The following is a 23,847-nucleotide window of genomic DNA, read 5'->3' on the forward strand; positions in this document are numbered from 1 at the left end:
TCGATTCTCTAGCATCCTTCCGCTGGAAGTGTTTTCTAGACTACTATAAAGGTTATCATCAAGTACAAATGAAGGAGGAAGACAAATATAAAACGGCCTTCCGCACAAACAAAGGTATTTTTTTCTACACGAAAATGCCTTTTGATCTCCGCAACGCGGGGGCTACTTACCAACGGTTGATGGATAGAGTCTTTGGAGAAGATATTGGCCTAACAGTAGAAGTTTACATGGATGACCTCGTCATCATGAGCCAAGAAGAAGAGTCTATGCTTGCAAACATTCAGCGCACCTTTGACTCCTTGCACAACGTTAATCTAAAGCTGAATCCAACAAAGTGCTCCTTCGGAATGGAGGAGGGCAAATTTCCTAGGGTTCATAGTAACCAAAGACGGCTTCAAGGTCAATCCAGAGAAAGTAGAAGCCATTCAACTAATGCCATCACCAACAACAGTTAAAGAAATGCAACGCCTTGCTGGTCGCTTAGCAGCACTCAACAGATTTTGGGCAAATCACGCCGCCAAATCTTATCCATTCATCAGCACGTTGCGCAACTGCGCCAAAAAGAGTCATTTCCAATGGACAACAGAACCGGAGAACGCTTTCCAACAAATGAAGGAATGTCTGATCCAGTTACCAACCTTAACAGCACCACGAAAGGAGGAACCATTAGTCCTATACCTATCCGCAGCAGAAGTAGCAGTCGGCGCGGTATTAATGGTAGAAAGGGATACCGTTCAAACTCCGATATACTATATCAGCAAAATGTTAACTGGACCACAGACACACTATTCTATGATAGAGAAACGTGTCCTTGCACTTGTTCACGCATCGCAGAGGCTGCGATGATATTTCTCTGGACACATTATCACCGTCCTTACAAATTATCATATAGGATAAATTTTGTTTAAGCCAGATGTGGCGGGGCGGTTGGCCAAATGGGCTATCTAGTTAGGAGGACACAACATCCTGTACAAACCTCGACCAGCTATTAAGGGACAAGTCTTAGCGGACTTTGTCACCGAAGTTCCCATTGATAAAATCCAAGAATGCGAGGCAATCCAAAATCCTACCCCAGTCTTCGATGACAGGGTTTGGAATCTACACACAGATGGCGCCTCAGACGATGATAGTGCAGGCGCAGGTCTTCGCCTGGTTAGCCCCCGGCAACCACGAGCTCACATACGCAATACGCCTGGATTTCAAAAGTACCAACAATGAGGTGGAATATGAAGCATTTCTTGCGGGCCTCCGTCTGGCACTCAAGATGGTAGCAAAGAACCTCGAAGCGCATGTCGATTCCAACTTAGTAGCAGAACAAGTCAACAGCCATTACGATGCTAAAGGCGAAGCCATGGCTCTATATTTGGAACAAGCAAGAATCCTTATCAACCAGTTTCAAACCTTCAAGATAGTCCACATCAACAGAAGTGAAAATAAACACGCGAACGCGCTAAGCAAACTCGCTGCTACAAGCTTCAGACACCTCGCGAAAGAAGTTCGCATCGAGGTATTATCTAACCCATCTGTTCCCTTAAGACAAGTGAACATCATAGAGGTCGGGAATCCATCTTGGATGTCGCCAATCATTACATACTTGCAACATGGGATCCTTCCAGAAGAAAAGGCGGAAGCCAGGAAAATTCAACACAAAGCATTAAACTACGAAATGGCGGACGGTATCTTATACCGCAAATCATTCATGGGTCCACTTTTACGATGCGTAGATAAGACTGATGCACAATATTTAGTCAGTGAAATTCATGAGGGGTTATGCGGAATCCATGCAGGCCCGCGCATGGTGGTTGCAAAGATTATCAATACAGGCTATTATTGGCCAGGTATGCACGTAGATGCAGTGGAACTATTGCGCAAGTGTGCGGCATGTCAGGCCATGCCCCAAAACGCTCCGCCCAAAGAACCCTCTGGTCCAGTTACTTCAGCCTGGCCTTTTCAGCAATGGAGCATCGACCTCGTCGGCCCTTTCCCCGATGCGCCCGGCGCAATCAAGTTCATAGTAGTAGCAGTAGACTACTTTACCAAATGGGTAGAAGCGAAGGCTCTCGCATCGACTACAGCCATGGCGATTCGCAAATTCATCTGGGAGCACATTATTTGCCGATTTGGGTTACCATTACGCATCATCTCTAATAACAGTACAAACTTCACATCAGAGGACTTACAAAACTGGTTCAAAGAGATGAACATTGAACACAGTTTCGCCTCTATGGCGCACCTACAAGCGAATGGGAAAGTTGAGAGTGTGAATAAACAAATAGTGGATGGCATCAAGGCAAGGCTAGGGACCGCACGTAGGGGGTAGGTGGACGAGCTCCCTAGCATTTTATGGGCTCACCGCACCATGCCAAAAACCAGTACAGGCGAAACTCCATTCAGCCTCGTCTATGGTTCAGAAGCGGTAATACCAGAAGAAGTTGGCCTCCCATCACCATGCATGATCGCCATGGAAAAACAAGACAACGAGCAAGAACGGCGACTTGATCTGGACCTTCTCAAAGAACGGCGCGAGAATGCAGCTATTGCAGAAGCCAGGTATAAATCAAAGTTAGAGAAGTACTATAACGCTCGGGTACGTGTTTGCACCTTTGTCCCAGGGGATTTCGTCCTGCGCGACAATGAAGCATCCAACGCGGAGAAACCAGGAAAACTAGCGCCTAAATGGGAGGGACCATATACCATCCATGAAGTTCTGGGTAAAGGCCACATATACTTTAAAAAAGGCTTGATGGAATGGATGTACCACGCACCTGGAACGCTCAACAACTACGCAGGTGCTACATGTAACCAGCCTAGCCATCTCACACAATAGCTGAACACATGCGCAGGAAACATAATTATTCTAGTTATTCACTTTGTATCCATTGGCCTCGCGCCTTATCAATACAAGCTTACCCTTATATGTTCTATTTCTTATTACAAAATGCATGTAATTCCTTTTGGTACGCGCAAAAACACTATGGTAAAACATTATAAGTATCATGAACCGTTTAATGGATACAAGTCCCGCATACAATCCAGACATACGTTCACACATGAGCTCAATACCATCTTTATTCGCTTTACCTAAACAAAGTAATTATACACATGCAAGACATTGTAATCCAAACATATAATATATTCAAAACAATTACTTGCGTACCAAACGCAATAGCAAAAAATCTATATGCACAGTTGTGCATCAAAAAGTTACTTGTGCAACAAAGCACATTAGCAAAATATACAAAGCACAACAGTGTATCAAAACAGTAGTTACAAAGTAAACAAACTAAACACCTGGAAACATGGCCAACACCTCTGCAGAGGTATATATTGCTTCACTATACCATTCCAAAGGGTGAGGATCGACAATCCACTAGTTGCCATCACCCCCCACAGATGCCATCTGAGTTCCGGCTGGAGCTACAGAACGCCGATCACTCCGACGCCGTTCATACACTATCGAACAACCGCCTCTCCAGCCAACCGGAAAACGCTGGGTCAAAATAGTCACCGACAATCCGGTAACCCTTTCATCATTATCACCTCTAATACGAAGGGAGGAAAAATTTCTCTTGTAGATGAATAGGGAGCGGTGTCAAGAAATCCTCCCCTATCAGCAACCCTTTCCGGTGGCAAGCTTGCAAGAAGAAAGCAAAAGCTTCAGCAGCATCGAAGGTCCTCAAAATTTCAGAAATCCTCCGAGAACGAAATTTTCGACTGGTTCTCATATTTGCCAAATCAGGTAAAATTTCAATAATCCCCATTTGAATATATAGCTAACCAAGTTGACGTCAGCATCGTAAGAGGAATCGCAGAAGTTATGATGATTAACGTCATGTCAACACTTTATGAAACGGCGGCATCGCAGTAATGATCCATTTAATTAAATGATCTCTGACAGCGCCTACACGCATTCCCAGAAGCTACAGTTCAGTAAGAAGGTGATAAGTCAAAACACCTGTTCATTTCCTGCTCTATGGCACACTAAGGGCACGTGACTCCAGACAATTCATGATTAAAAAGCACTTCATTCTAAAATAATGAACAGTTCAAATCAAGAAATCTCTTCCCCAAGAGGATTCTTCATTTTTCGCGCCCCAAAAACTCTACAGCAAGAATTACCCACCTTTTATAGTCCAGTGCTCCACTTATTTGCATAAGAGCAACACTAGACTAGGGGAACTTGAAGGGGTAAAGTCCCAAAAAAACCTTCCACGGGTGCTTGAGACCATACCACAACCTCGTCAATAAGCTCTCTTTAGAATAATCGTGCGCAACCGCGCACAGGTTCTAAAAGAGAACTTAAAAAGAAAAACAGTATTTAACATTCGCCGCGCCAAAAGGAACTAAAAATCCTTGCGCAAGCTCTCATGCAACAGTCAGGATAAAATCCTAACAAATATCTCCGCGCAAAAGTCACTTAGACTTGGACAAACTGACCTTTCTGTCATAAAGAATTAGCATGAGGAAGAGTCCACATAGGATTACAGGCTGTGATCCTTCTAGAAGGCTTTATCGTGCATCCCATTCGGTTATAACCGAATGGCCATGTGGCATCATCTTGGGCATTCCCAAATCACGATGATGGCACCAAATTTAGGAAGATCCACACTTGCCCACTTTCCACGTGGCATCTCCCTAGCCGTCAATCATGACCACGATCCATGTGCACACACACCCATTAGTGATTAACGGTGGGGAAGTAACCGCTCACGGAAATTACTTTCCGTTATGTCTCCGTGAACAAACTTTCCTGCCCAAACTTCGACTATAAATAAAGGATAATTCAGGTACCATACTCAAGTACTCTCACTTCACCTACAATTACTTCTTCTTCCTCTTAAAACCCTGTACTTATCTCTCAGCACCGGAGGTGGTCACAGAGAGAACCCCCATCTCCCTGTGGCGAGTCTTAACGGTTGTTGTTTTGCAGTTCTGTTCGAAGAAGGAGATCATTCACCCCCGAATCAAACGAGGAAAATTAACCCTTTATGCAGATCTAACCCCCCTGGTTCAATTGATTCTGGTCGATTAAACCAGTGTTCTCATATACGTATACTATAGATCTGTACGAGTCATCTAAAAGCCTTATACGACATGTTTTAGCAAAACTACACGGAACACATAGATTGGTATAAGTCGATAATGAATCCAAAACCAGACCGGAATGTGTACTATCTAGGTAAATTTGTAATTTTAAGTTGTATTTTGGTTTTATAATGTATTCATGGTTTTTGTTTGTACAATGAACAATACGCCATAAATATAATAATACGACAAGTACAGACAAAATATGCCATAATACGACACGTACAAGCAATCTACACCCCTATTAGGACACATACAGACATGAACGTAAAATACCGAACATCACATCATGAAGAAGGGTGTATCAACATAATACGGGACCCTTTATAGCGTCGTATAGTCAATACGATTCATGTAATGGTACTATACGGCCCATTTTTTACCTATGCTACTCATTTAAACCAAACCCTAACTAACTTCTAAATCTTTTAATCAGATTAATTCCCATTGGTGACCCATATGATTTACCAACCCTTGAACTGGTTTGTCCTTATCTACTATGTTCATTAGCCCTAGATTAACAATCAATATATAGCCTACAGATAGACTAAATAGATCTAGCATGTATAACAGCATAGAAAGAACTAAATCATCCACACAAACTCATTCATTGATCAATACACATCATATAGATTACACAATCACAAGTACATTAGCAAATCTTATGAAAAACACACTTTCATAACAAAATCATCCAAGCTTCACATAATATCAAGATTCGTCTTACGTTAACCGGTTATAGAGCGGTTAATTGCTCATACATAAGAAAACCATAATACGAAGGGCTAACTTAGTAAGGATCGATATCTTGACCTCATGTACGTTGTTCTTCCTTGAATCTTCCTCTCGTTGATATTCTCTTGAATCTTCCTCCTTGATACGGGCCTATTTTCGTGTTTCTCGTCATTGAGTTCGTAACTTCGGGTTTAGTTTGACATCTCTTTCTTTAAATAGGGCCCATGTCCAATCCGGGTCGGGTATAACTCGTACGCTCCTCCGCGGGTACTTCCTATAATGACACGACATCATAAGTAAGCCCATTAGGGTTCAATCCAATAAGGCGGTGTAGCCCAACTCTTTGCCCATGACTCGTGACCTTTTCCTAACGTATGACCCGCACTCACTTCAAACTGACTGGTCTTCTTGTATCTTCTATGAAGCTCCTAATGTGACCTATAAATCCATTATTTCACCTAGGAAACTGCAAATCACTCATAAAAAACATTTAATCTATTTAAAGTGAAATTTACATCAAACAACTATAAAAATACAGGTTTTAGACCTTAAAAACATGTTATCTTTTAAACACATCAATAACCATGGGCAACAATAGCTAACAACACCACCAGAAGTGGCTCCACAACCAAATACCACCAGCCAACAACAACGAAGAACGAATCCTAGTAACTTTTGGGGTGCAAATTATGCAACCCCAAAAAAATAACCAATATATACCCATAAATGGTACAACCCACAAAAGGAGAAATACAAGTCACATTAACCCAAAAAAGGACCGAATGCCTTATGTACAACTACAATTAGACACGACAACCACCCAATAACACAAATTATAATGGATGTGTTGGCTACTTCAAGCACGTAAACAAATTGAAGCTACAAAGGTTCAAAAAGGCTGTATATAATAATGTCATGTCAAACACTAAGCAACATCATTGCCAACAAACACACGCGTTGCAATCACTCTCACATTAGCCAGAGGACATCTTTATAAAGACACAAAAGTTCCAACAAGATCTACTAAGCATTAAATAGTTTACCAAATCTCAGATTAACACATACACATCGGTAGTAGCTTAAAAGTCTGTAATGACATAGTGTCATCATCATTAATAGTAGAAACAAACCACAACATTTCCAATCAACATAGCCAAAACAATTAACAACGTAAACATCAGAGTAACAAATATAAATACACCACATCCGCATGACATAAAAAGTCTCAAATGAGGACAATGTTTCGTCGTTATTCACCGAATAACACAATGACAAGAAATCTCAAATGAATAACAACCAAAACATCTATAAATACCACCATCAGAATCGTTAAACCCCAAAAGGATCAAAGTGTTAGGCCATCATAGCTAAAACATGTGCATGCAACCACAGATCTGGTATACTACCGTAAAATATATACCACATAATAAAACATAACAAACATCTGTCAACCACAAGCGAGGAAAGCTCAAAACCTTATTCGATTAAGGGTTTGGCCAACAAATAGTAACACTTTACCTTTGTTAGATAAAGTTTTGACCAGAGGAGAGATGCGGCAGAGGGGCGGTGACAAGTGGTTGTCAAAGAAAATGGTGGGGTGCAAATGACGCACTAAAGGAGAAGTACAGTTCACATAAGCCCAAAAATACCCAATGCAAGATGTACAATAACAATTAGCAACAATATGTTCCTAATTGATAATATATAAATGGGGTCGGGATTTAGAGAAAATGGTAGAAAGTGTGAGAACGGTGAGAATGCTTATGGATCGTCCGATTAAAACAATCTATGGACTAGATTGGCGCGGTGGCGTTTTCATAAATAACATCAATTTTATTACGTGGACGCGTCTCATTAAGGGTAAAAGGGTCTTTACACCTCTATACCAAAATGCTATACTGATGAATAAAACGCCATTACGGACCAAAACACATTGCTATATAAACAAAAACATCCCAGACATAAAATCACACCCCCCAGAACCTGAACCGCCATATTTTCTACTATATACCATTCATCTTACAAACGCCAAAATCCCCAAAACATCAAACACAACTACTCAAAAAACGCCATATTTTCTACTATATACCATTCATTTTAGAAAACGCCAAAACACTCAAACATCAAAGATTGCAAAAACAAATCGACAGTTCTTTCAGATACGCTATCCTTAGTAAAACGCCAAAATGCCAAATATTGTTTCTTGTATATTCAAATATTGTTCTACGCCAAAGTTTCGGATAATGCATTCTTCCCTGAGGTGCTCTGACTCATATAACATTTGCTGCATGAGATAGACAAATCATAAACAAAAACATGCTGGGGTCAGACTTATGTCATTTTCTGTGTTTTGTTCTTGATGAATATTTTAATGGCATGAAAAATGAATGACACTAATGAGTTGTTTGAAGATACATATTCAAACAAAAAACTTATTTCATTTTGTCTTTCCAAACGGCCACAAAAACACAAGCATAGCTAAGCCAAACCACCAGCGAACATGATTCAAAGAAGAAAGAGACTGATGACAGTGAAGATTTGGAAGATGAATTGTTTTTATTTTTAATTTTTTAATTTTCTTTTCTGTTTTTGTATTTTTCAACTTAGAATAAAAAAATACATTATATTAATAAAACGCCAAACAGTCATAATGCATATGAAACGCTATAAATGGAGAAAAATGTGACAACCCTCACATTTACAGGTATCCGTACAATTAATTAATATTTAATTGTGCTTAATGACTGTGCTTGATACAACTGTGATTAAACTGCTTTCTGATTTTTGTTACATACATACATGTGCATCACATTTTGTACTGTCACTCCATTTATTACACGCAAACCTTAGTGACAACTTGATGCACAAAGCACATTAGCACAGTGAGCGGATAACCCAGAGACATGCTGACAGTCACCTAGACAGACAATGTTTTTTGAGGCCAGTATGAGCCAGAGAAAATACTACACTAGTAGGGAGTGTAGGGAAGTGAGGACCATAAAACTGCGTCACTAGATGATAGTTATAGTGCCGGGAAGTGCCTAAAACACACTTTAAATGCAGAATTTTGCACTTAATAAACAAAATTCAGCATTTAATTAAGCTAGTAAAGTGCAAAAACTTGACAAAATGGTCCTAGATACTTTCCAAAGTGTTGGTAATTAAATGTGTCACATAAAGTAACATAAAGACACCTTATTGATTAATTTAACTTTATCGGAACAACACCCAACCGACAACCGGACTTACCCAGAACACAAAAATATTGTCAAACACATTGTTTTATTTTTCTGAGCTAGTTAGGGTCCCGAACACCCTAACACATATATATTATATAACACATCATAACACACACTTATACTTGAATCCTAACTAGATTGTAACTATACCATTGAAACCCAACCCTCTACCCCCCCTGGAAACGGTCATCATGGGTGTCCCCACCCATGGATTTAGTTGAATATTATAATGAATCATGTTGTTGGATAATAGAAACATATTACACTTGAGGTAAAGGTGAGTTGAAGTCTATAAGTATAACTACTAGTCCATCACCTTCTCTCATCACAACATACTTTCAAACTCAACTTTCTCCTCCTCTCTTCTTCTTGATCGGCCGAGAACACCACACCCACCATCACCATCATACAAGTTTCTTTCAAGCAATCTAAAGGCATCCAAAGGTGCTAGGGATCATACAAGTAAGCTTGGTGTGTTCGGAAGCTCAAGGACCGCTCTCATTTTCTTTTATCCATCACTTTTACACTCTTGAACTCCCCTAGCCTTGTGCTAGTAGTAAGTGTCTTAGATCTTTATCCACTTCATATTTTTTATGGATAATAGTTAAAAGAATGATGAAAAGATAAGAACTCTAAAGAAACATGAACAAGTCTTGGAACATAAACTAACTAGTGATGAAATATGGTTAAAATGGTGATGAAATCATGATATACTTGTGTTGTTATGTTGTTGAATGTTGTTTGTTAGTAAAAAATGATATGGATCGTCATATGGACTTGCTAGATCATGATTAAAAACATGAACTAGCAAGATGTGAAAGTTAGAAATGTGTAGGATGATGAAATCATCCACACATAAACTATGAACTTGAATAAATACATGTTTTCTTGAAAAATAAAGATCAAAATAGGATGTGATCTTGTAGATCTAAAGATCCATGAGTGGTTTTTCGAAAGAACCAAGTGAAAAGTATGAGTTTTGTAAAAACTTGGATTTTACATAAACTTAACATATTTTTAATGGATAAACAAGTGTAGAAACACTTGTGTAATGAGAAGATTTCACAAAGAAGTATTTTTAGAAAATATGACTAGAGGTTGGGAAAATACAAACTCTTTAAAAATGAAGTTTTTAAAGAACTAATCACATTTTGGAAGGTAACAAGACTTATTAAGTGTGCTAGTAAGTTACTGCATTTTCATAAATATTCAAGTTCATGAGTTTATGGTTTATGCTTATTTTTGACAAAGTTTGATAGATAGAGGTTGTATATTGATGATTGAGAATTGATTGAATGATTTTACAAAAGAAAATGATATGCTAGTAAGCATGGATGCCTCCATTTACAAAGGAAACTCTGACGAAATTTTTCTAAAATTTCAACACTTAGAAAATATTTTTCTAGTAAGTGTTTACAAGTATATTTTTAACTTGGTTTTCAAAATAAACTTCGCCATGATTTTTATTACAAAATACTAAGTGCCGGAGGTTGATTTTCGTAAATAAAATTTGTTAAATATATATTAAGAAGGCAAATTGGATTTAAATAATCCCAACTCACTGTTATTGGCCAATAATAATCCCAACTCATTTAATCACCAATAATAATCCGAACTATCCACTTTTGTTTGTAAAATACTCCCAGTTAAAAAAACACTAACTAGGTTAAAAATTTGCTGATGTGGCTTGCCACGTCACCTGCCACATCAGTTGCCACGTCATCAAAATATGCCACATCAGATGCCACGTTATCAAAAAAGTGCCACGTAGACTGCCACATCAGCTGCCACGTCATCAAAAAATGCCACACCAACTGCCACGTCATATGACACATCAGCTAAAAGGGCCACATCAGATGCCACATCAGCAAATTTTTAACCTAGTTAGTGTTTTTTTAACTGGGAGTATTTTATAAACAAAAGTGAATAGTTCGGATTATTATTGGTGATTAAATGAGTTGGGATTATTATTGGCCAATAACAGTGAGTTGGGATTATTTAAATCCAATTTGCCTATTAAGAATATATATTTGTGTGATTATTTGTTTATTTTGTGAACTAGTTATATTATTAGGATAAAATAATATAGCTATTATATACCATGGAATTACGACTCCAAAATAATACCAAAACTCTTACAAAATAAATATTTAAGTTACGCAAGTATTGTTGCAATACGAAACGCTTAAAACGTGAGTTATGTATATTTCAGAAAAATACTCTTATTCGTATATTTTTGATAAAATATTATTTTGGAAAAATTTATGAAGTAAAATATATATTTTTGGGAAAAATATATATATTTTGGAATTAAGATGTTTTAGACAAATAATTTAAATATATTTTTCTAAGTGGGACTTAAAATATATTTTTCGGAATTACAAGTGTACATGTATAAATACCCCCATCCTTGGGAAGGAAATACACATACAAAATATTTGAGAAGTGTGGATACGAAATAGTTGCCTAACTATTTTTCCTAAAAACAAAGTCAAGTTAAAATAATTATATTATTTTAACAAGTATTATATCAGAGTAACGCAACTCAAACATTAAACCTTAAGCCAAGGCACGACCCGTTCGTCTAATAGACATTAGTACGTGTAGGTCGTCGCACAGTAGATCGAGTTTGAGATTGACGTTACAGGATACGCACTTCGTGAGTTCATGTCCCCCTTTTCTCTTACTGTTTTCCGTTTTATACTTCGGGGGTGAAATACATGCGACAATTATTACAAACTTTTACTTACATGGTATGGTTAGCGTAGGAGGGTTTATACTACTAGATCATGTGAGGGTGGGTACAACACTTAAGGCCATTAATCCTCGTTGTTAGGGCCGAGGGACACAAGAGTGATAGATCTATTTGGGTGTAGCGAGCCACACCCGTGAGGCCGGGGCGGCCCATAGAGGTGACTGTGTTCTTACCGCCCGAAGCCCGGTAACAAATTTGCTAGGTTTGAGTTTTCCTGCACTTTCTCACACATACCAGTGGCTTTTAACAACCCATTGGTGATCTCTTTTTCCTTATTGCTACATATCAGGGACTTTTATTCATACTTCTAAAGGTTTATACATACTCACTTTTACATGAACTCGCTCAACTTTTGTTGATTTTTCAAACTACATGTATTTTCAGGAAATTAATGGATCTGGCCAAGTGTGCAATAGTGTTAAGCTGCGTAGAGAATAATGAGGTCATCCAGGTTTAGGAGGTGTGACCCTTGCCTGGACGGGTTACAAGTCTTAAACCGTGTTTTTATTCAAGTCTTTGTTGTGTCGTATGAACATGTTTCAGTTATGTCATGGTTGTATTTTTAATTTCATGTGTCGACTTTTAAGCGTGACACGTATTGGGCCAGGAAGCGTTCTCACCGTTCTCACACTTTTAAGCGTTTTCTCCTGATCCCGTTTCTATATAAATGTGATGAACATATTAAAGGGTTGTAATGTTAAATGGCTAACTTAGGCGGCAAACACTGCTAAGGATTTCTTCAAGGACTAAACGTGGCTTTAATGAGAACTGAAGGGAATCTTATGTGAAAGCCCCTGCTTTATTTATTTTAATTTTAAATTTTTAGGTGGTATTAAATAGGAAAGTTAATGTGTGTGTCGTGAGAATGAAAGCAGCAAAAGAGGGAGCAACTTTCTCTTCATACGTGCAAATAAGAAAGAGATTACATGGATAAATTATACTATAAGTTAAAAACCCATAGGCTTTGCCTTCCTTTTTCCATATTTTATGATGTAATTTTAGCTCTTTTAACTTTGATGTATTCAAAATTTCATAAAATGACAAATTTAGTCTCTAAACTATTATTCCATTTTACACATAGTTTGCTTTAACACCTAAACTTTGTGATAGTTTCCTTCTCAGCCCCAACTTTCTTATAGTTTCCTTTTTACCCCAAAATTTTATCAAATTTTATTTTTACCCTTTCTTAGCCCTTAAGTTTAGGAAATACAATTTTTAACCACTTAACTTATTATAAACTTTGTAAATGCCACTTTGACCCCCTCGAGAGCTTTTGGCTTGATGAAATAAATTCGAGTTAGTCGGGTCGCATATAATACGTTATGATTGTACGATATAAATTCGGTTTACATTACGTTTTGGTCCAATCGCAATACAACTATAGGATACATTGAGTTCAATCGGATACGTCAAAACATGCGTTTTCATATGGTTAACACATCACATAACGCTTGGACTAATTTGTTCGATATTTGCAAAGTACCCGCGCCGCAACGCGTGCGAGTCTGATTACTAGTTCCTATTAAAGTAAAAATTTATTTCTTTATCAATGTCTTTATTTTCATCTTCGGTTACAAATTTCATGGTATATTATTGGTAGCAAGTTTTCATTGGTAGGAAGTTTGTCATATTTAGTTTTGTGACTTTAGTCCGTTGGTGCATTTCTCAACAATCTCCATCTTGTCTAGACGTCTAGTGACAGAAAATGCTTTCAAACTCTCATCATATGCCAAACTGTTATAGTGCACTAACATATGCCATATGGCTTTGGTATTAACATAAGACTATGAGATCTTTTTGGTCTTCGTTTAACTTCTTGACTTTGGTTGTGCTATGCTCTTTTTCCTTTGCTTTGAAGGATGCGGACTTCAACCATTTTCAAATTTGTCAACTATGGTTTCTTTGGCTTTCTTTATCTTTGATTGGTTTGATGACCCCTGACTTAATGAAACAATGTAAATCATTATGTTTATTTGGTTGTATCTCTTGTACTCTAAACAGTGAACTTATTGTTAATTTGTTATTCAAATTACCACTTTTGATTGGAATTATTATCTTAAAAAGTACTAAAAAGTTAATCAGGAAAATAAAATTAACATATTCACCCACACTTTGTCATATCTTTGAAAGTTCACTTTTGATGTACCCAAGTTGTAATGTGATTACGGTGTGTGTATTCTCCTTGTGTCTTAATTCTCTTTCAGCCCTTGAGTTTAGGACTTTGGAATCAATTTAGCCTCAACAATTTTATTAACTATGAGTTAGTTTTATTCTTGGGGGGTAAAATGATAGATAGTTGTGTTTACATGTTGATGAATCAGATATGTCTAGTAAATATAAACCATACGAAAAATACCAAGAACATATATGTGACATGTTTTGGTAATCATAGTCTCATACTCGATTATAAAATTATATTTGATACTCGGTATTACATTCATCGGGTACGTGTTACTTATTAGTATTACCCATCCGGTAGGTTCGTAGGCATACTCATTCTTTATCATATGTGATATGTGTTAGAAAGAACTTGTCATGGCTCTTATTCAAAAGATAATATTAAATTCACATCTAACACCAACTTGAAATATCAAATACTTAACTATTTACAATTGTAATAGTTATATAATATATAATGTTAATACATTTAAGGGTCTTTTATAACAACAAGGACCCGGGATGTGACAACCGGTAATTAACGACTTCTAATTACGCAATTAACAAACGTTTAATTCGATAATAAGTAGTTTTTAAGGCACGAATTAACTTAATTAGGCTCTTGGGATGCCTAGGAACATTTATTCGACTATACAGTGCGCGTATGGTGATTTACGGGGAATCTGCTGAATACTACGCGGCAACGAACTGATGCCGTACAAAATACTGACAACGCCGACAAATACGAAGTTTATACGTATAATTTAAAGTTATGTATTTCATTTTTCGAAAACCTCATGCTTTCGAACGGCACAAAACGCAAACGTGAACGAAAGACGCGGAAACAATGGCGCACCGACAATCAACGACGAAACGAAAGCACCAGACTCGAGTTATGTCTCGATATTAATATATTACGATATATTAGCTCCGCAAATCAAATTTTAATTTTCGCAGTTGAAACCGAATCGAAAAACGGACTGAAACGACAACAACGCAATTTTCGTGATTAATACCGTAATCAACGAACGGGCGCGCAAACGTCTACCGATACCAGTTCACGAACATTTAACCCAAAATTATAAATTACGACGTTACGAAGAGTTCGGGTTTTGATAACGGGTCTCGTAGGAATTACGAGCCACTTAAACACGAGATTGGGCTTGTGGGCCTGGGCCCAAGCCCAAGCCCACTTGAAACAATACTTAACCCTACCTATAAAAGACTAGTTATAGCCTAATACCTCATCTTGAAATACTGAACCAAACCTACACGCACACAACCTGATTAGTTTCCTTCTTCTCCTTCACTCCTTGTTCTTGAAAACCCTAATCTAAAAACAACACAGAACTTTGATCTCTACCCTCTACATCTTGGTTCTATAGCAAATACACATACAAAACAACCTCATCTACAAAGCATACACACTCAAAACCCACAATCAGACCCCTCCACCCCCTCGATCGACAAAACGAACCACCACCACCACTGTCCGGTGGTGGTGTGGCGACGAAGATCAGAAGAGGCGAGATAGAGAGAGAGAGACTGGAGAGAAGGAGAGAGAGAGCGATAGAGATTTGGAGCGGCGCCGCCGCTCACGGCGGCGACAGTGGAGGAAACGGCGGTGGTGCCATTTTATTCTGACGAAAGTCACCAGTAAACCCTCCTACTCTCTTCAATTTGAAATTTCTCATATGTTGTCACACCCCGATTTCCACGTGTCTCACCGGTGGGCCCGGTGGGGGATTACCGTGACGATGTTGGCAACAATATAGTCAAACCACACAATTATATAATGCACAGCGGAAGCATAAGATAAATATATAAATTTCAACCTCTGATTGTAATATCAAAATGTATTACAGAAGTTGAATATCCACAGTGGATCGTAAATACAGATAAAGTATTGTTCCATCAGATACTGCAATCAAGCTTGCGAGGCTTATCCCGACGCTAGGGAGCTAATACCAGCCAATTACGTTTAGGTACCTGCACTTAATCTTTTTGGGGAAAATACGTCAGTTTACACTGGTAAATACATTCAACTGACACATTTGAAAATGTTTATTAAAATTGATTTGAATGCACAAGGCACAAACTCTTTTTAACTTGGGAAAATTCATAATGATCTTGTGAACGTTTTACATGTTCTTTTATGCGTTCAGTAGCCCGGGTCGTGCCGGGTTAAAGATTTATAGACACACCACGTTTGCGTAAAACCGTAGTACAGAAACCAACGGCTACGTCTTTTAGTTTTAATGTCGACACTTTATACCGGGTGTACGCCTACACCGGGATGTCGATGGTCGTGGCCATTTCGTAAAATGATGCCGAGGATATCCGGGACAACGGTCATTAAACCCCCCAAAGGCTTATAAGCAACAAAACTGTTTAAATGAGCCAATCATATTTAATCAATTAACCACCTAAGCGATGGAAGTATATAATGCTCAATCAAGCGGTATTAATATACCGTAACCCAAGCCCATATAGGGGAAATAAGTCAAAAGTATTTACCTTTGCAAGTATTTATCCTTAATTTAGATCAAGTCGCCGATAGCTTTTACTGGGGCTCCTAATCTGGAACGAAGGTTTTAATTAACCTCTTAGAATCCTAACGGGTCGTTATATTGGCCGTAGCCTAGACCGGTTGGTTCCGATTTATATAGATATGGTTAATTCGCACGAAAAGGCGAAAACCGAGAAGGGAGTATGATTTGGACCCAACAAGTTCAGTGACTTGTTTTATAAGGGTTTTTAGTTCATACTCTGGACTTTGGGGTTCAAATAGTATAATTTGACCCATATCGGCTATTGCACGAAAACTAGTTCCGTGGGCCGTACCGTGTGCGCAAATAGGCGAAACGGTTAACCATAAGAGTCGTACGCTTATTTCCTAAGTCAATATGCCTTAAAAGTATTTTGGTATCAGTAGGATACCTTCCGTAATGCCCGTAACGAGTTTAAGTTAAGATTATGCCCCGAAGGGGCTTTTCGGTAATTTTAAAGACTTTAAAAGGGCTTTTCGAGTTCTACAGGAAATCTGAGTTTCCCGAACAGCTTATAAAGCTTAAAACACTTTATTTATTATTTAAAACCAGTGGCAATTGGAATCGGGTCAAAAGACCTTGTAGAACTCCCGTTTTGGCCAAAAAGGGCATATTCGGTATTTACCGAACCGTAGCCATAACCGCAGGTTATGAGCAAGGTAAAAATTATTAAAAATCTTTAAAATTCCCAAAATATTATTTTACCTCAGTGGGTAAAAGTTTTGGTGACGAAAACTTGGGTTAGATGGGCGTTATGCTAATTGCGCCGTTAATTACAAAACTTTCTTAAAAGTGCGCCTTTTAGCATAACTCTCATTCTAGGCCTCGGATTGACGTGAAACTTCAGGGACTTGCTTATAATTTAACAAGCAAGGTTTTGGTCCGTTCACGTGTTCGAAATACTCGTTTTAATTTTAAAAGGCCGTTACGGTCAACTTTTAGGCGAATGACGGAAATGCGCTAAAGACTCGGATAACTCATGAACCGACCACAGAGGCTTATACCAACATGTGACCTGGTCCTAAGAGAGTCCTAAGGTATATTTATACCTCACTAAAACGGGTCAGAACTGAAGTCAAAGCAAAAGTCAAACTTTTGCGACTTTCGGCTCCGAACCGGTTCTATATAGCAAATGATCGATTCAAACGAGCGCAAACATGTTTATATACTTATTATCATGTTTTATGATTGTCAAAACAGGTTCCATAACATATATATCACAGATTATGCTTAAATTGCTAAAATAGCTTTCTGTTGACTTTTTAACCGCACGTTTGACTCGATAATTGACACAGTTAGAGTGGTGATCAGGGGGAACCATTTTAGAGGTTTAATACCCACATAAATACCAACTCATAACCACTTTTGATTCGTCATAAGACTGAACCATTTGCAAGATATTTTAAAGTCAAACCATACTTACGACGGTTTGGTTTTTGGCTAAATACTAAGCATAAACTGAAGTATGAATGATCAAGGCAACTTACAGAAGTTAGGACTTGAATATGGAGCAGAGAAGAACACTTGGGAGCACTTAGAATGATCAGATGGAAGTTGTTTGAGTTGTGTGAATGTTGTAACTACAACATGGCTATTTATAGCCAAATGCCAAGCCATATTGATCATTGCAAGCACTACTATCAGACCAGAGGTGATGGTAGGTGTCCCCTAAGTGTTATGGGTTGAGCATAGGGTGCCCATGCCCCATAATTATGTGCATGATCGTTCACAAGCTCCAAAAGCCAAGTAGTTGCAAAGTTTCTGCATCTGGGCACTTTACGCGGCCCGCATGGGAGTTCCCATGCATTTTAATGCGGGTCGCCTAAAGTTCAAATAACAGACGCGAAATAGAGGAGGCTCGCGGCCCGCCTCAACTTATGTCCAAACCTTACGCGGGTCGCCTAAGGTTATATTTTCTGAATTTTTAAATCTTTTTGTAATTATTACAGAATCTAGCCATTAATAACGAAATCTTTCGTAATGATTCGCCTGACCTTTCGGTTTTGAAGGGGTAACTTTGCGGTTTGGCCCTCGGTTATTTACCGATAGGGGCCTCGTGTTAATTACCCGCATTATTAAGTCCCCGGTTTATTTATTAATTATATTGGAAAGCCTTAACTTTCACTGTTGACGCTTTTAACCCTTCTTCTACGAATTCGATCGTAACTTTCTCGTTTCATATCGAAACTTCGCGAAATTCATATATATTATTTTAGTGAGGGTATAATACCGTTACAAAGTCTTTGGGACGTTAAAGGGTCACTCAGAGGTATTATTAAACATGTTGACACAGTTAACCCCTGTAGTTTGTAATCTCTCACTTTCTTCCGCGTTTCATCTTTGTACGATCTATAATTTATTCGATTGAAGGTTTAAGCATTATTTAGGGATACTATACAGTATATTTACCCTTGTTGACATTTATAACCCTCGAATTTATATACTTTCAAGGTTTGTTAAAATTTGTCCTTTATTTATTATAGATGCCACGTGCAAACAAATGACACGTGTTAACACATCATTGGACACAAAATTCGAGGTGTTACATCCTCACCTCCTTAAAATAAATCTCGACCCGAGATTTACTCAAATAAATAAGGGTATTTTTCTTTCATTGTAGCTTCGACTTCCCACGTATATTCAGGACCTCTACGAGCATCCCATTTGACCTTTACAATCGGTACGTGCTTTCTGCGAAGCTTCTTCACCTGTCGATCTTCAATCGACAAGGGTTTTTCTATAAACTTTAAGCTCTCATCTATATGCACATCTGTGTGGGGAATCACCAACGACTCGTCGGCGAAGCACTTTTTGAGATTGCAGATGTGGAACACATCGTGAATTCCATTGAGCTCTTCAGGCAAGTTTAGTTTATAGGCAACTGATCCGACTCGTTCCATGACCTCAAAAGGCCCTATGTATCTCGGACTCAGCTTGCCCTTCTTGCCGAAACGCATCACCCCCTTCCAGGGTGACACCTTAAGTAATACCTTTTCACCTACTTCGAAGTGAAAATCCTTACGCTTTGTATCAGCGTAGCTCTTCTGCCTATCGCGGGCAGCCTTGAGACGTTCCCGGATCTGGACAATCTTGTCCGTTGTCTGGAAAACAATCTCTGGTCCCGATAATTGGACCTCTCCTACTTCCGCCCAACAAACAGGCGATCTGCATTTCCTACCATATAATGCCTCGAAAGGCGCAGCCTTTATGCTGGTGTGGTAGCTATTATTGTAGGAGAATTCGATCAGGGGTAGGTTTTTATCCCAGTTACCACCTAAATCGATCGCGCATGCACGAAGCATGTCTTCTAGCATTTGGATAGTACGCTCACTTTGACCGTCCGTCTGTGGATGGTAAGCCGTACTAAAGTTTAAACGCGTGCCCAAAGATTGCTGGAAACTTTTCCAGAAGTGAGATGTGTATCTAGTATCCCTGTCGGAGATAATAGACACAGGTATGCCGTGTAAGGCTACAATCTTATCAACATAAAGTTGGGCTAACATATCGGAGCTATACGTCTCCTTGATGGGTAGAAAATGAGCTGATTTAGTCAGCCTATCGACTATGACCCATATTGTATCGTTTCCTTTCCTGGTCTTGGGTAACTTGGTTATGAAGTCCATAGTTACGCATTCCCACTTCCACTCGGGAAGTTCAGGCTGTTGTAGCAAGCCAGACGGCTTTTGGTGCTCGGCTTTGACTTGAGCACAAGTCAAGCACTTTGCTACATGGGCGGCTACAGACTTTTTCAAGCCTATCCACCAATAATTTGCCTTTAAGTCTTGGTACATCTTATCAGCACCAGGATGGACTGAGTATTTGGAACTATGGGCTTCCTGGAGAACAACATCTCGTAGTCCCCCATAAATCGGAACCCATATACGTCCATTCAGCCTAAGAATTCCATCCTTGCTAAGAGTCAACTGCTCCTCAGTTATTCCTAGCTTTTCATTTGGATAATTAGCTTCCAACACAGCCTCACGCTGCGCAGCTAATATCCTTTCCATCAAATTATTTTTAACTTCAATGCTCTTGGCATTGATTCGAATGGGTTTTACCCTTTCTTTCCTGCTCAATGCATCGGCGACTACATTCGCCTTGCCGGGATGGTACCTGATTTCGCAGTCATAATCATTCAGGGTTTCCATCCAACGGCGTTGCCTCATGTTCAACTCTTTCTGGTTGAACAGGTGCTGGAGGCTTTTGTGATCAGAATAAATCACAAATTTAATACCATAAAGGTAGTGCCTCCATAACTTAAGTGCAAATACAACGGCACCCAACTCCAAATCATGGGTGGTGTAATTCTTTTCATGCACCTTTAATTGTCTTGAAGCATCTGCATAAGAACACACCCCATGCCCGTGTGTGATGCATCGCAGTAAACTACGAATTCATCTGTACCCTCAGGTAAGGTCAACACAGGTGCGTTGCTTAGCTTCTGCTTCAGTATTTCAAAGGACTCTTGCTGCTTCGGGCCCCAAATGTACTTTTCTTTCTTCTTGGTCAAGGAAGTCAAGGGCGCAGCAATCCTCGAAAAATTTTCAATAAATCTCCGGTAGTATCCTGCTAATCCCAGGAAACTACGAATTTCGGTAGGCGTCTTTGGCTCTTGCCAGTTCATGACTGCCTCTACCTTAGCGGGATCCACCTGGATACCACGCTCACTCACAACGTGTCCTAAAAACTGAACTTCTCGTAGCCAGAATTCACATTTCGAGAATTTGGCGTAGAGTTTCTCACATTGTAGTAATTCGAGAATGCAACGGAGATGCTTCTCGTGGTCAGCTTGATTCTTGGAATAGATAAGGATATCGTCGATGAAGACTATGACGAATTTATCTAGATACGGCTTGCAAACGCGATTCATGAGATCCATGAACGCAGCCGGTGCATTTGTGAGCCCAAAAGGCATCACTAGGAACTCGTAATGACCATAGCGAGTCCTAAATGCAGTCTTGTGTACATCTTCATCTCTGACCCTTAGTTGATGATAACCCGACCTTAAGTCGATCTTGGAGAAGTAGCTTGCTCCTTGCAGCTGATCGAATAGATCATCGATCCTTGGTAAAGGATATCTATTCTTTATGGTAACTTTGTTCAGCTCACGGTAATCAATGCACAACCGCATTGATCCGTCTTTCTTCTTTACAAACAGAACTGGTGCTCCCCAGGGAGATGAACTAGGTCTGATAAAACCTTTTGCCAGCAGTTCATCCAACTGGGTCCTTAGTTCCTTCATTTCCGTTGGCGCTAATCTGTAAGGTGCTCTTGCTATCGGAGCTGCTCCAGGAATGATGTCAATTCTGAACTCCACTTGTCTATCTGGTGGCAAACCAGGTAGTTCTTCAGGAAAAACCTCGGGGTATTCAGAAATGACTGGAAGATCCTCGATCTTCGGCTTTGGTTCTTCAATTATTACTTGAGCCATGTAAATTACACAGCCTATGTTTAAACACCTAGAAGCTTTCAGCATAGATACGTCTTCGGGCAACCCGTACTGCGTATCCCCTCGAATGGTAAGAGATTCACCATTCGGAGTCTTTAAAACTATTTGCCTCTTGCCGCAAATGATTTGGGCCTGGTTATGGGATAACCAGTCCATGCCTAGCACGATGTCAAAACCCGCAAGTTTGAAAGGAAGTAGAGATAAAGGAAAAGAATGGTTCCTAATGGATATTTCACATCCTTCTAGAACAGTAGAGACGGTTTCTATTGTTCCGTCTGCTAACTCTACATCGTATTTCACGTCAAGGGTTTTGATTGGCATATTTAGTAGTTGGCAAAATTTCTGGTCTACAAAGGACTTGTCAGCGCCAGAATCGAACAGTACTCTTGCAAATATATTATTTACGAGAAAAGTACCTGTAAGCACATTGTCGTCCTTGACCGCTTCCTTTGCATCCAAGCGAAAAACTCTCGCATTTGTGTTCTTAGTCTCTTCTGCCTTCTTGGCATACTTCGGGCAATTACTCTTTATGTGCCCCTTTTCATTGCAATTAAAGCAGGTTGCATCCTTTATCTTTTTGCACTCCACTGTCTTATGCTCCTTGGACTTGCATAGCCCACAGGGTGGAGTCCTTTGTTGCGACTGTGAACTAGACGCAAACCTACACTTCCCGGAGTGAGGTTTCTTGCAGACCTTGCAGTAAGGTCTTCCATCAGCTTGCCCCTCCTTTCTTGCCTCCGACCCTCTTTTGCCCTCACCGTTTCCACGGTGCTTTTTACCGGACTTTCGTGAGGTATCATCCTCACGTTTTCGCTTTTCAGCCTCCTTGCTCCTTTGTGCCCTCAGACGGACAGCATCAAGTGTAAGAGACAAGGAGAGGTCAGTAACTGACCTGAAGGTCGTTGGCCTAGAGGCCTTTACGCTGGCCTTGATCGCCGGCTCTAAGCCCCCAATGAATCGGGCAATTCTTCGTGGTTCTGGTGTCACAAGATATGGCACCAGGCGTGACATAGTGTTAAAGCTTGTCAGATAAGCTTCACAATCCAGGTTTGTCATCACCAGTGAGACAAAATCCGCCTCAATCTTCTCAACCTCGTGCTGAGGGCAGTAGTTTTCTTTTATGAGGGTAATAAACTCCCCCCATGACATTTTGTACAAGGCAGACTTACCTGAAGCCTGCACCAGAGCTCTCCACCACGCCAGGGCCTCGCCCTTGAATGACTGGGACACAAACTTAACCACATCCCTCTCAGCGCACCCGCTGATGTCCACAATCGTGTCCATCTCGTCCAGCCAGGTGATACAGTCAACCGCACCTTTCTCCCCTGTAAATTCACGGGGCTTACATGATACAAAGTATTTGTAGGTGCAACCCTTAGCACTGGACGCATCAGTATATTCTCTATCGCGGTGAACGCTGTGCTCGGTAGACGAATGCTTGTCGTCATCTTTCTTGGGTTCAGAGGGTGGTTTGGAGTGTGTCTTTGGTTTAGAGGGTGGTTTTGACACAGATCTGCCTTGAGACTCAGTATTTTGACGATCAATAGCTGCCTGGACAGCATTGTTGATCAGAGCCTTTAGCTGTGCGCCTGTCAAATGTACTGACGCATTGTCATAGTCATCTTCATTCGTGTGGCTGTTCTCTCCATTGGGATCCGCCATTGTAACTTGAATCTGTTACAGAAGATAACAAAATTTTAATTTAGGAGATTATTATGTGATTGTCTTTTATGACAATTTGTCAACCATGGTACAGAGACCATATCTGGTTAACTTATTATTTCATTATATATTAGGATCTGAATATCTCCTATTTCAACTATATAAATAGTATTGGCGGCATAAAGCCTAATCATGATGATGTTTTATAATGTTAGC

This window comes from Helianthus annuus, chromosome 17, assembly GCF_002127325.2.
Source record: "Helianthus annuus cultivar XRQ/B chromosome 17, HanXRQr2.0-SUNRISE, whole genome shotgun sequence".
NCBI lineage: Eukaryota > Viridiplantae > Streptophyta > Magnoliopsida > Asterales > Asteraceae > Helianthus > Helianthus annuus.